We start from the raw sequence: 14807 nt of genomic DNA, 5'->3' as shown, positions 1-14807 counted from the left end.
TCACAAAATGCCTGTGGATCAACAAGTTTTGGCACCAAGTCATTGCTCATACTTGGGAGGGTTGTATGGAGTTGATGACTCATAAGCAACTCAGCTGGACTCCACCCATGCTGCAATGGTGTTGAATGGTAGATCAAGAGTGCCTTGTAGAGATCTTCATTCTTTTGGAGCAAATCCTTCATAGTCTGCACTGCACCTGCTGCTTCTCCGTTACTATAGGGAAAATGTGGACTGCTGGCGAACTGCTGAAAGTCATGTTGTGCTGCAAACTGCTTAAACATGGCTCCAGAAAATTGTGGGGGATTATCAGTTCTTAAAACTGAGGGTATGCCATGGTGTGCAAATATACTCCTCAATGCCATTATAACTTTCTCTGTTGTGGTGCTCTGTAATTGCACCATCTCCAAGTAACGGGAATAATACTCAATAGCAATGAGGTAAGCAGAACCCTTCCAGTTGAATAAAGCAGTCCCCAACATCTGTCACAGATGATCTGGTAAATCAGTCGTGAGGCATGGCTCCATATGGTCTGGTCAGTTTTGGGCACAAACCTTACACCTGGCCACCCAGTTGTGTATGTCATCACAGATGGAGGACCACCATACTGTCTGGCGAGCCCTGACTTGACACTTTGTAATGCCCTGGTGAGCATCATTAATCTTCTCTAGGATTTCCTGGAGTAGTGAGGAAGGTATCAGTACTTTATTGTGGAACATAACTAAGTCTCTGACAACATGGAGTTTGAGTCTCTCTTGTTGGTACTTTGCTAGTTCACAGTCCTTGAATCTTACTTGAGGCCATCCTTCCAAGAAATATTTCTTTATATACTGGCAAGAGGAATCAGCTTCCTGAGTTTCCTGAATTCTCATTTGTAGTGAAGCAGATATGGGTATCCCATCCTCAATAATGTCCATGTAAACAGCAATCTTTTGCTGCTGGTGGAGTTCCTCTGGAGACAGTGGAGTTTGCAATTGTGCCTTAGATAGAGTATCAGCTGTTTGTAACTTTTCTAGGGATATGTACTATATTGTAGGTGAATTTCAGCATTCTGAGGCGAAATTGCTGGATTCTTGGTGGATGTTCATTGAGAGGTTTGTCTCCTAACAGAGACACAAGTGGTTTGTGATCAGTCAGGCCCACAAGGAAAGATCTGAATTGCTCACATGTCAATGCAATTGCTAGTGCTTCTTTTTCTATTTGTGCATATTGAGTTTTGGTGGAGAAAGTGCTCTTGACATCAAAAACAATAGTGGCCCAGTAGCCTACTTCCTGATGTTGTAACAGTTTTACGATCCCGTAAGATGAAGCATCTGCTGTAATACAAGTTTCTTGTGTTGGATCATATTGGGCCAGTATCAGGGATGAACTGAGTATAGATTTGATCTTGTTGAAGGCCAACTGCTGTAGTGGCCTGCATGTAGTCATATGTTTTTGTCACTTAAGAGGTCTCTTAAAGGTGTTGTTATTGTTGCCAAGTTTGGCACAAAATGGCCCAAATATGTGGCCATGCCTAAAAATCTGTGTAATTCAGGGACATCTTTGGATTCTGGGAACCCCTTGATGGCTGCAACTTTCGATGGATCTGGCTGGATCCCATGCACTGTAATCCAATTCACCACAACCATGAGTTTTGAAGTAGCAAAGGTGCACTTTTCATTAAGCGTAACTCCAGTTTCTTGGAGTTTTCTGAGCATTGTATCCACTATTGCATCGTGTTGTGCCTTGGTGGTACCAAAAATCAAAATATCATTGGCATGGCAAAGAACTGCTTCTAGGCCATCCAATATCTGTGACATCTGAAGCTGAAAGAATTCAGGAGCTGATGAGGTTCCAAAAGGTAGCTGTTTAAACTGGTAGCGAACAAATGGGGTAATAAAAGTTGTTAGCTTTGATTCAGTGGCTAGAGGAATCTGCCAGAACCCTGCCCGAGCATGCAATTTTGTGAAAACTTCGGCTTCATCAAGTTGAGCCAATGTGTGTTCCACAGAAAGAAGAATATGCCTTTCTCTGCATACGTAATTGTTCAGCTGTGTGAGGTCAATACATATCCTAATCGTACCATTGGGTTTTGGCACAACTACCATCCCAGAACACCAAGGAGCAGGTTCTTCAGTCTTTGTAATTACTCCCATTTCCTCCATGCATGTTAGCTCTTCTTTAACTTCATCCACTAGTGGCAGTGGTACCTGTCTTGAAGTAGTTAATGTGCATGGATTGGCAATAGCTTTTAGGCATATCTGATATTCACCTGACATTTTTTCCAGAGCAGAAAAACATTATGGATATTTGGTTCCATAGTACTGCTTCAAGGATTTCTGGTCCACTATTTCATCTAGTTGATGGACAAGTTGCAGTGCCTGTATAGCAGGAAATCCAAGTAAAGGCATAGCAAGATTACCAATCACATAAATTTCCTGGTCTATACATCTCTGCTTCAGTGTCATCTTTGAATTAAAGGATCCCAGTGCTTTGAGGGTAGTGTCTCCTGGTCCCCGTAACTATTTAGTAGGGGTAAGGAGAATCCCATTTCTGTATCGGCTGTAGTAGGAATCGGGGATAGCTGCGACTGTTGCTCCTGTATCTATTTTAAATAGTATTGTCTGTCCATTGAGCTCAACTTCTGTCATCTAGACTCCTATAGAGAGGATTTGGCCAATGTATACAAAGATGTGATGAATCTGTCCACAGGTTCTGAAGGCTCCTGTTTACAGATGTTGAATCTAGCTTGTTCATAAATCACATTTCTTTTGCCCAGAAAATGATCAGTTAATGCTTCTATCACTGCAGCATATTGCATTTTCTCAGCATCTGTAAGAGGCAGTGACAGCAGAATTTCATCTGCCTGATCTCCCATAGAGTAGATAAGAGTCACTTGCTAAGTTTCCAGCTGTTTGTCCAGGCCTGACACTTCCCTGAAGTGATTAAAATGCCTGATCCATTGAGGCTATGTTCCAGGGGATTGGAAATCAAACTGTTTTGGTGGTGCAACTTCAAGTGCTTTCATGCTCTCTGTAGCCAGCCTCATTGCTGTGCTGGGCTCTGCTGCAGGTAGAGGCACCTGGCCCTGCTCTGCACTGGATTCAGCTGCTGCTAGAGTCAGATCATCAGCTGGGAATCACATGTTCGATTTCCTGTTGGTGTCAGGATTCGCCACTTTTGACACTATGTGTTATTCTGGGTTTTTGGAAGAAGCAGGGAGACTGTGTTCTCATTAAGCCTTTATTGTAACAACTAACCCCTGACCCAAAATGGTTGACTGACCACTTCCTGTGGATGACATCACTTTTTAGTAAGGGAGCTAACCCTTACTACTACAGTAACTACTGATTAATCAAGTCTGCTCTGATGAGCTGTAATTACAGCATGTTGGAGCAGCCTTCCTGCACATGTATAAGAGCCCCTAGGTGCCCAAGGGAAAGGTGTGGAAAAGAAGAAACAGTGGGAAGTGTTTTGGGAGTGTACAAATGCAAAGAGGGTATGGGAAACAGTCTGCCACTTCCCAAGTGCCAGCAAAATAACACTGTTGTTAGCATGGGAGATGGTGCTTTATGGACTCATACCAAAGGGACCAGAGGAAACATTATGAAGAATTTAGCATGTTTTACAACTAGTTTATGGGAAATAAAGAAGCTCTGTTTTTTAAGAGGTTGGCTTTCACTGATTGTAAGAGAAAGCTTGTTTTGAGGGTTTTGTGGAGGAGCAATGTGCATGAGAATGTGTGTGCAAGATGGCCAGCTAGCAGATTTACAAAGCTGGTCACCACCGGTTTGAACCAGTTAGAGCTTGTTTTGTAGTGACCTTGTGACCTCAAGTGGAAAAACCCAAGACGAGTGGAAATTTCCCAAAGATACGCGCGCATATACGCCTATGTACGCCTATATTTGCATATGTATGACCTGTTGGTGCTACCGAACTCAGTTTGGGGAGCTCTTTGTCTATTGGGCACTGAGTGACCCCTCTGCAGAGAAATAAATCATCTTGCCGACACTCCCTCATTCTCTGCCTAATTGATCGCAGCTAGGAACGAGCCCAGCAAAAGGGACAAGATCAGTGCTCTTTGGCGTATGAGCACACCCTTCGGTGTACGGGTGCTACACACTAGCTGATCCAATTTCCCCTACACTGATAAAGAGTGCCTGAATCTGAGGCTGCATGAACTGAAATGCTGCATTGATTGGGACAAGGAAGAGATTGGAAAGAAAGACACAGAGAAGAAGTGGAGGAGAAAGGACCAGACACACTTGTTTCACTAAACCAACAGAGAGGACAGATGGGAGGGGCAAAGAGTTTTAGGTCATTATTGAGATAATCATTTTTCATAGGTTTCTATATGTATACAAAGGGTTCTGTAAGGAGTTCTTTTGTGGGCAGTTGATATATGTTGTTTAAGGGTTTAAATATATGTAGTTGTATGTTTTTGCATATGTAGTTGTTTTTGAAATATGAAGTTTTGGTAAAATAAGAATGCTCGATATATGAAGCCTTGCAAGTGTAGTATATTTTAAATAGAATTTGTAATAAATAAATATATAAATAAAAGTTTCCCATCAATATGTTTACCTTATATGGGCCACATATTTTATATTCATGCTCAGCTTTTGCTATATTTATTCAACTTATTGGTTAGTTTCTATTATTGAGCTTGTGCTGTGTTTAGCAACAATTGAAAGATAGGCAAAGTATTTAATGTAGCTTCCTTGTATGCAAGTATAATATTACTCTTTCCCCATATTGATTGAGGGGGAAGAATCTTGTCTTGTATTCAAATAAATACAGTATTTACTTTATAGATCACAATAATGTCAAGTATTGAGCAAGTATATAAGGGGTATACATCAAGATCGGGGGTAATGATCAAGTATATAAGGGGTATACATCAGGATCTGGGGGAACGCCTGTTCACCAGAGCGCCCCATGGGATGACAAGATCAAACAGTCACAAACTCCTCCAATACCGTTTTAGGCTGGACATAAGAAAAAACTTCTTTTCTGTCCAAGTCCCCAGTGTCTGGAATAAACTTCCTCCAGAGGTGGTGCAAGTACCTACTCTGGACACTTTTAAGAAACATTTGGACGCTTATCTTGCTGGGATCCTTTGACCCTAGCTGCCTTCCTGCCCTGGGGCAAGGAGCTGGCCTTGATGATCTTTCGAGGTCCCTTCCAGCTCTAATGTCTATGAAATCTATTAAGTCTGTCAGCTCCCACTTACTGAATTCATTTGCACTGCCATTTTTTTCCACAATGGGTGTTATGTGGTGCAGCAGACATGGCAAAAGGACTCTAACTTGGAATCTTCCCATAAATTATCTGCTAAGAAACCAGCAAGGCATAGGGGTTAATATACATTGGTCGCATATATATGAGACATTTCCTGCAGTTGCCTAATTAGCTCCTCAATAAATGTCTGAGCATCTTCACATGCAGTGCAATTAGGATGGAATAAACTAATTAACTCTGCCATAGGTTAGTTTCTAAACACAAGTACTATCCTGTTGTGGAGTGTTTTACTCCACAGAAAGATGCATGTAGATACTGATGGGGCTGGCTGGGGTATGAGGGTGCTTTAGTATGGGAGCTGCCTGCTGGCCAGCCCCGCACTGGAGCACCCTTGTGCCTCAGTCAGCCCTTCTGCAGCATCTTGAGCCTGGCTGGAGAAGCCTTGGGCTGGCAGGCTGATGCCCTGGACCTTTTGCCAGCTGGGGCTGCCTTGTCTCAGTTCTATGTGCTATTGTCCTTGGCGTATGTTCAAATGCAGCACCTGGGAGCAATATACTCTGGCACAAACTGCACCAGAGTTTATTGCTTTGTATTAATTGCACATGTAGATGCACCCATTATAAGTGAGGTTGGCAGTTCCTTTCACTTCTTGCTGGTATGTTTTGAAATATGGTTGAAGCCAGCGTCAAAAGGAACTAAATGTATCCATTTTCAAATATTCTCTTCAGTTCTGATTTGCTCTTAGGGGAAAAAAAATCTCCTGGCATATGCTTTTGTGTAGAACAAAGAATTATGGTGTCAGGTGAAAAATACACACTCCGAGTGGTATAATTTTAAAAGGAACATATCAAACCACTGTAAACTTGAGGGCAGCCTCCCAGAAGCCTCATACACATCAGTTTTTTAAACCTGCTGGTTTCCATGGTTACCATGACATGGCTAGGCTTATTTATAGCCGTGTATGATATACATTGCCCTCCAGAAGGAAGGAAAGCGAGATCTGACTGTGAAGGAATCTGAGGACTGTGCATTAGGAAAGGCATAGGAGAGAAAACCTAATTAGATCTAATTAAATATATTGATTCTTTGGGCTAGATTTGGACTCTTCTAGCGCAAGGACCCTTTTGCTGACACCCACATTTCTGCATCCATAGAGGACACAGTGAGAATGCTATTGTATGTGCTCCATTGGCCTGACCCAAAATAGATTGATATTATTGGAAATACTCCCAGGAACTCCAGTGGGATTTAGATGAGGATGTCTTGAACACAAATGGGATCAGACTGACAGTGCTGCTTCCCACCTTAAAGAGGGATGATAGAGCAGTACAGGGTCGGTATAAGAACAAACGCGCAGCCAGTGGTGATAGTGGGGTGGGGATGATTGGAAGGAAAAGAAGTGGATGTTAATGTTGTTCTATCCATAGTCCCCATAACACCTTTGGAAGCATTTTAGTGCCCTCACCAAATCCCTATCCCCAACTGTTGATGCCTAGTTGTTAAGCCATAGTGGAGCATCCCAGCACAATCTTGTTTGTTTGCTTATTCTGAATCAGGGAAAGAAAGAGAACTTTATTTTAAGGAAGGTGGACTATAACAATCAAAGCACTGATTTAGTTTTCTCTGTCACTATCTGGGGTTATCAGTCAAGTTCAAGCCAGGAAGATCTGCAGAAACACTAATATTTCACTTGCTCAGCCTCTTTGATTAGTTTTCTTTATAATAATGTGAACATTGAAGTCTCCATTTATTTTCTGAGATTTTGTTATTTGAAAAGCAAGCAACAGCACTAAAGTGCAATATTTGAAGGGTATAAGCATCTAGAAGGGAGAGGTATTGGGAATAACAAGACCCAGATTAAGGAAAGTTAAAATTTGAATGCAAACTTTGGATGCATTGCTAGGAGCAAATCTCTTAGCAGTGAGGTGTGCTAGAATATAGAAGAGTCTCCAAAGGGAAGAGACAGAAGATTGCTTACTGGGGAGACTTAAGCATGATTAGGAAAAACACAGAGAGGTATTCCTATTACCTTATGTTACCACTGGCTAATACAGTAAAACTCTTCTGTAGAAAAGTATCCTGTACAAGAGTACTCTTCTGTAGAAGAAGTAGAACTCCTAAGGCATTTCCTTAGTAGTGCCAAGGGTAATATCCCATGTCACATGGTATGGGACATGGCATATGAGGTGGTTGCAGTGGGAAAGTTCCTGTGAATGCTCCCAATATGCCTTCATCTACAAATATCATCCCTCCTAATGGTTTCAAATTTTGTGTTTTTGATAAGTTATTTTGCCTTAAACTGACAAAATCAGAGATGGTGTGGCAACAGAGTGAATGCAATGAGGTGTGATGAAGATGGGGTGCATATCTCCTGAGGGTGTCTTTTCAAGACGGAGGAGGAAGCTTTAGGAAACTTTGGAAGGTGTTATTGACATAAGAGAAGGCACACACTTTTCCCCCTTATCTTCTTTCTTCTGTGCTTTTATACATCCAGGTAGAAGTAGCATATCCTGCTGCAGACGTAACCATTACTAAGCATAGCTTTATGTGCTAAATTCTTAGCTGTGATGTACCTCCCCCAGAGCTGGGGAGAAGAGAAGCTGTAGCTGCCTGGGAATCGAAGGGACAAACCATGCTGCTGAAGCTGTTTGTGTGCAACTCCTGAAGTGTGTTATAAGCTGTGACCTATCTCTGTGAACTCTTTCTTTTACTTCATCTTACTCCCCTTAGAAACTTCCTAAAAGGAAGTACAGCAAATGTAATCTCTATACTTAGCAATGATGACATCCTGTCAGCTGGACAGAATCTGCAAGAAACAAGCTGTAGCTTCTGGGCTTCTTGAAATTGGATAGTCCAGGGTGAATGTGTGAAGCAAGCTGTTGGACAGCATGCTATCTTTTCCTCTGAGCTAATGCCCTCGCTAATAGAGCTACAGGTAAAATTGTTACCTGTGGTCTAAATCAGGCACTGGAGGACTGACTTTCTTATTCCCAGTAGATCACACCACAGTTTTCTAGTCATCGATAGAGTATCAGTGATCAGGACTGTGGGATTCTGGGAGACGAGTGTGGTTACAGTAGTTAGAGATACAGTCACTAAACTAGCACAGTCATTCTGAAAGTGAGTGAAATAGGTTAGAAATGAGGATTCTGAACCTGAGAAACTCTTGCTAACTTACATAAATGGGCTGGGATGTAACATTCAGCTCTCTAGCAGTTAGAACAATCCCATGCACTGCTATAGGCTGTGGACCGACTGGCTAAGCATCAGCTCTGCAGAAAAGGACCTGGGGGTTACACTGGACAATAAGCTGTGGACAATAAGCAGAACCAACAGTGGACAATAAGCAGAACCAACAGTGGACAATAAGCAGAACCAACAGTGTGCCTTTGTTGCCAAGAAAGCTAATGGCATACAAGGCTACACTGGTAGGAGTGCTGCCAGCAGATCAAGGGAAGTGATTATTCCCTTCTATTCAGCACTGGTAAGGCCACATCTGGAGTACTGTGTTGTAGGTCTGTGCAATACAGCACCATTTGGTTTCAAGTTCTGTTTCATTTTGAAGGGACAGTGTTTTGTTTTGTCATTTCATTTTGTTTCAAAGCACTGTTCAGTTTTGTTTTGCCAAAACTGTTCCACCGTTTCAACGAGTTTCAATGTTTCACCCATAGGCTATAATGGGGAATCATGAAAATGCCTAAAACTTTGTCATTTCTTGCCTGGTTCAGATGAAAATTGCAGGGATGCTAGCTCCTTCTGAGGGCATGAAGCCTGCCACAGTTCAATGAGATAGGTCCAGGGATTTCTGGGAAACTGTACCTCAAACTGCAAAAAGCAAAACTTGTGCCATTTGCCGACAGTGGCAGCCTCCTGTCATCCGCGGTGCAGATCTGGGGGCCTGCACCCCCAGGAGGACTGTGGGGCTGTGTTGGACCCATTCCAGGGGTGTGGGCCCCTGGATCTGTGCTCGGGATGACAGGAGGCTGCCGCTGCCACTAGACAAAGCCTTGGCTGGGATGATCTAGCTGGGGCAGGTCCTGCTTTGAGCAGAGGATTGGACTAGATGACCTCCTGAGGTCCCTTCCAGCCCTCATTTTCTATGGTTCTATGACATGTGTTGAGGTTGATAAGTGTAGCTAATAATGAGGATAGTAAATTATATTAGGAATTCAAATAGCACTTAGATGATGTAAAATTCAAATTCATAACCTCAGTCAGTGTGCTAGAAGCAATATTTTTATTAGATCAGCTAGACGGTTGATTCTTTTTTTTTTTTTTGGAAGCTTTTGGGCACACACCTCCTTCTTCAAGCATAGGAGAATGCAAGGATTGTAAAATTTCTCCAAGGTAGAAATTAAAATTCACACTGTACAGGTGAGCTGGAGGGTGGTGTCATTTCTCCTGGCTGGAAAAGTTCATTTTATGCAAATTAAGCTCAGATAAAAGTTGGAGCTGTCTATTTACCTCAAAGCAGGAGGTTGAAGTTTGCTTCTTTCTTGTTACAATGTTTCATATTTCACAGGAGAATTGGTGATGGCAAGGCATTTCTGTTGTGTTGTGTTGAGGCTGCTCTGCAAGTATGCAAATTTGGCTCAAAACAAAAGGCTGGAGCAGGGAGGGTAGCTCCCAGGTCTTAAGAGCTAACACCCCTGCTCCAGCCTTTTGTTTCCAGTCAATGAAACATCATAACAAGAAAGAAGCAAAATTCAGCATCCCATTTGCCATCAGACACCTTTGAGGAAAATAAACTGCTCTAACTCATTTCTACCTGGGAGAAATTTTACAATCTTTGAATTCTCCTCTGCCTGAGGAATGGCGCATGTGCTAAAAAACTTACAAATAAAGATATTTTTTTTTTCAGCGGTCTAGTTGGTCTAATAAAAGATATTGCCTCTAGCACACTGACTGCTTGTACTTTTAGACCAACATGGCTACAATTTTTATCCCTGAATTCATAACTTCTGCTTTTCCAGGTAAGGGAACTTCCCCTAAACTACAAAATTTTAGTGAGAGAGGCTCTCTCTTTTTGGTCCCTGAAAAAATGGGTGTCTATTCACAAAGAAACAGATTTGTTATTCATTTAGGGGGTTCACACTGGCATACATGTTTTCTGCTCAAAGGTTCTAAAAAGCTCTTTAGACAAAAAATCTAGAAATCTGGGGCTTACATTTTGGGTACCAGCCTACAAAAAAATGGCCAAAGGACAGGTCCTATAAGGCTCTGCATTTTTTTGCAAGAGAGATACAAAAAGTGAGATACTCAAGCAAAAAAATTGCTAAAATTGAGATTGTTCTCTTTGAATTACCCCATGTTTTGTCATCAAAGCACTAAGGACAAGTAAAGTAGCACTCACATTGCATGTTTGCTTGTTTACTTTACCAAAAGAAAGGTTAAAAGCCCCTGTTAAAACTCAGCTGTGTAACACGACCACAATTACAGAACAAGCATGCAGTAAGTTCCACTCCATTATTACACCGCACTGAAATTTCTATCACAGTTTTGACTAGTGTCACCAAGCAGTTCTGTTACACAGAGTTTTCCAAGGCATTTTTCCAAACACACTGACAGTAATGCCTAGTGTCAATGGCTGCTCTGCTCCTTTGAGGGAGGTAGGCTTTGCACAGCTGAGTCTCCTTATCTGCCTCCCCAGGTGAATAGGCAAAACTGTTTTGTTAACTGGGAGAAGAAACGGATGCATAGAGCAGGATGCAACTACCTGCAGAAGAAGAGTGCTCTCAGTGTGGAAACCAGCTAGGTGATTGGAAGACTTTTTAAGGTAGGTCTGAGGATGATGCTGTAAGTGAAACCTATAGAACCAAGGGCGGAGATAGGATGAAAGTTGAGACATCCTGAATATGAAGTAGAAGGTCCGGGTAAGCCTGAGATGTATCAGTTTTGCTCACTTGGTTTAGTTTTTGTGCTTGTCTTGTAATTCTACTTTCTGGTGTCATAACAGTTAAAATGTCTCCCTTATTTCGCTTTAAAAATTCCTTGTACCAGGCTTGGGAGGTAAACAAAATAAAACCACCAACAAAAAACTTGAAGGTGTTCCAAGAAGCATGGAAATCACAAGACAGATGAAAAAAACTACCAGCCTGAAAGAAGTTCCAATTCATTTCAATCCCCTCTTGACTTTCAGGGTTTGGCTGGACTGGTGATTTCTATATTTCTATAGTCAGAAGTTTGGGAAAATGCCCTGGCAAGAGGGGAGAAGGGAATATTGAGCCTGGAGCCCAGCTAAAAATCTAGAGTGCAGTTGCTGGATTCCTGTTTCTCAGCTGAAAGACTAAGCTACCTCGGTGCCTGATGGTACAAAGAAATGAAAACCACCAGGGGAGGCATAAGCTTGACTGGAGTGGAGAAACTGAGTCAGATGCCTGACTGCTGCTGAAGGAGGTAAGGCCATCTTGGGATGCTACTAGTGTTCAGGAAACAGTTAATGCCTTTTTCAGTGATGATGGCAGTTTTAAGTGGTGGGGCTGAAGAGAAGAAAAGCATATAAGTACCTAGTATTTGGATGTCTATAGAGCTATGTAAGTGTGTGAAATTCAGAGTTCTAATACCATGTCTTCACTGCCAGACTTGGGATTCTCATTTAAACGAGGTTACCTAGGTTTTCAAAACATTGTTCAATTCAACTTTTGTTGTATTATTTTTCTAGTGTTAGAGTAATGTGCAAAAGTCATAGCTGACATTAAGGCTGCATTGTACTAAGGGCTGTAGAATTAATTAGATGCTTTGAGGCACCGAACTGCAAGAGGGAAAAGGAAATGAAAAGGAAAACAAATCTGTGAAAAATATTCTGAGATCTCCAAGTCCTCATTCCTGTTTTGGCCTTTTAAAGCTTTCTAACGTGCAAATTGGATGGTCCAATAAAGTGCTGGGGAATAAATCCAGTTTATGATAATCTGGGTGTGATCTCTCACTTAAGAGTCTGTGCTGAACCTCCATAATGACCTTATAGTTGTGAAAAATCTGTACAAAAATGGTCAGGTTGGCATGCTATTGCAACTGCCTACAAAATATGAGTTAGAGTCCGGTCAATGGAACTCTTATATTCACTAGGCCTCATCCTTACTGATTCCTGGAGGAAAATATTGAGGTAATGGGGACTGATTGTATTATATATAAAGGCAAAACTGTCATTGAACTTAATTAGTCTTATCCTATAACTTGGTTTATGTTAATATTCTTGTAATCACGGAGCTCTTTCTGGATTCTATGATTTGCTTTGTCTCTCTAAGTAAACAATAGTGGAAGGGAAAAAGGGGAAACGATTTGATAACCCTCCCCACACTAACTTAAAGAAAAAGGAAAGAGTAAGAAAGGGAGGCGCATACAAAATTGCATAAAAGAAGAAGGCTTGTGGGTTTACAAAAGTATAAAGCTGAAGTCGCCTCTCCCCTTCATAGAAAAAATCCCCATGAACTTAAAAACAAAATCCATATGCTTCTACAAAAACATAGCAAGTTTCAATACCAACTAGTTGTAGCTAGATTTTAATGGAAAATGCTATCTTTTTCTACAGTTTAAAATGGAATTTCTGACATCCCTTTCCAAAATCAGGAGCATAATTAATCTGTATTATGTAAATGGTTGTGCGTGTTATGGAACTCATAAATGGGGGTGGAAGGTTGCAGGGATCATCTAGGAACTGGGGAGTTGAGAGCTCTGGATCTAGTCCTATGAAGGTGCTTTCTGTCATGTCCTTGGTGAAGCATATATCTAAGCTTCATTGGAAAAGATGGACTTGAGTACTTTGCAGGACTGGGGCATAACACTTGCTATGTTGTAGGAATGAACACTAATAGACTAGCTGAAAATATGCTGATGTCAATGAATCTTTGTATTGATTTCAGTGGATTGAAATGTGGCTTGACTTCAATGGCATTATCTGCATGTTTCATGTGCTAGGTATGTATTATGAATTGCATACCTTGCTAAATGGTGGCAGCTAAATCTTTCCTATGGTGTGTTTTAACTACTGTATTTCCACTTACAGTAATTTTAACCCTCCCCTTCTGTATAGTTGGACTTTACAAAGCCAACATTTCAAATAGTGATGTACAGCATTTTGGAAATCTAGTCACATCTAGAAACTGAGTGTCTACACCCAGTTTTTACACTGGGGAGTGGAGGAATGCTCAGATACGTTTCCTGGAGTTATGTTTTACATGCTCAACTTCTGATCTAAGGCTGTCTGCCCCAACATTAGTCCCTAGAAAAAAATGTTGTGCCTCATAGAAGCTCTGGAATTTTTTGTTTTTTAAAGGAGTGTTGGTACATGGTATTTCAAACAAAATAAAAAAGCTAACAGTAAACTGTTTTGAGAGCATACTTAAAAAAATCAGATTTTTTAAGGAACATGACATGTTACTAGTCAAACAAATCAACATAAAAGCTACTCTTACATAATGCTTCATCTGTTGAATATACTTTTGGTGGTGGGGCGGAAGGCAAAGAGGGAAGATGTCTTTTCATATAAATCCATTTATTTTTACAAATGCAATAGAGTTTAAAGTGAAGTAGATAATATAGGAACAAGAGCAGAAAATGTCAACCCACTGATGAGGAAGACTACTTCTCACCTTTTGTTAGCAGTGATAAAGTACATAATTAAATAGAAATTCTTGCAATTAGCAATGTCTGTACAAAATGGCTCTGCTTGCATAGTAACTGTCTAATTGAATTGCTGAATTCATGATGCTTGTATTCTAGAACTAGATAAAATTCTTTTTCTATTTTAATTCAAGACAGTGCAGCTAGGGGTGTATCTTTATGTCTTTGCCCCTCTACTTCTACTTCTTTGAATGTGTTGGAGAACACTGAAGTGCCTGTGTTGCGGTGTTTTTTCTTCTCCAGGGTTGACAGTATGCCTTTCATATCCATCAAGCAAATACGTATAAGATCTAAACCACAGAATTGGACAGTAATCAGCGTCTTCCATTTCTAATCCCCCATCATTACAAATAACTTCACTGGCACTCTTTAAGCCATTGTAGGCTTTGTTCTGGAATTTTTGCTCAGTTCAGTTTACAGAGGGAATCAAAAGCGTCTTTTGAATGCAGTCTTCTTTTTCCTCTGAGCTAGCAATGTACAGGAACAAAATAAACTTCTAGATCTAGGAAATGCTCTGACAGCTGAAAATCATCTTTGTGTTCTAGCCCTGTAACTGGTTTACACAAACCTTTTCCATAACCCCTAGACAGTGATGTAGCTCCCTGCCTGGTATTCTCGGGGTGGGGATGGGGACAGGGGTAGGGACACTCTTCTCACTATTAATTTAGGGTTTAGGGGAAGGAGGTAAGATCTGGTTCAGTGTATTCAGAAATCAAGCTGGTGATAATTATAACTAGACAAACTGTTCCTGCAGACTTGAGATGCATATCCTTTTTACTGAAGTGGACACTTCAGGGTTTGGGGGGCAAGTGGGGGCAGGGGAGGGAGAGCCACTTGATCCATCAACTCCTGGGCTAGGGACAGACATTACACACAAACTAGTTTAAGTCATCAGAAATGGGTTTACATCTGAACAGAACAGATGCTCAGTGCACATAAACCAGTTTGAGAATTATCTCAAACCACTTTCA

The sequence above is a fragment of the Gavialis gangeticus genome, unplaced genomic scaffold, assembly GCF_001723915.1.
Source record: "Gavialis gangeticus isolate Ggan-Ray unplaced genomic scaffold, GavGan_comp1, whole genome shotgun sequence".
Classification (NCBI taxonomy): Eukaryota; Metazoa; Chordata; order Crocodylia; family Gavialidae; genus Gavialis; species Gavialis gangeticus.
Note: the sequence above shows the minus strand (reverse complement) of the source record.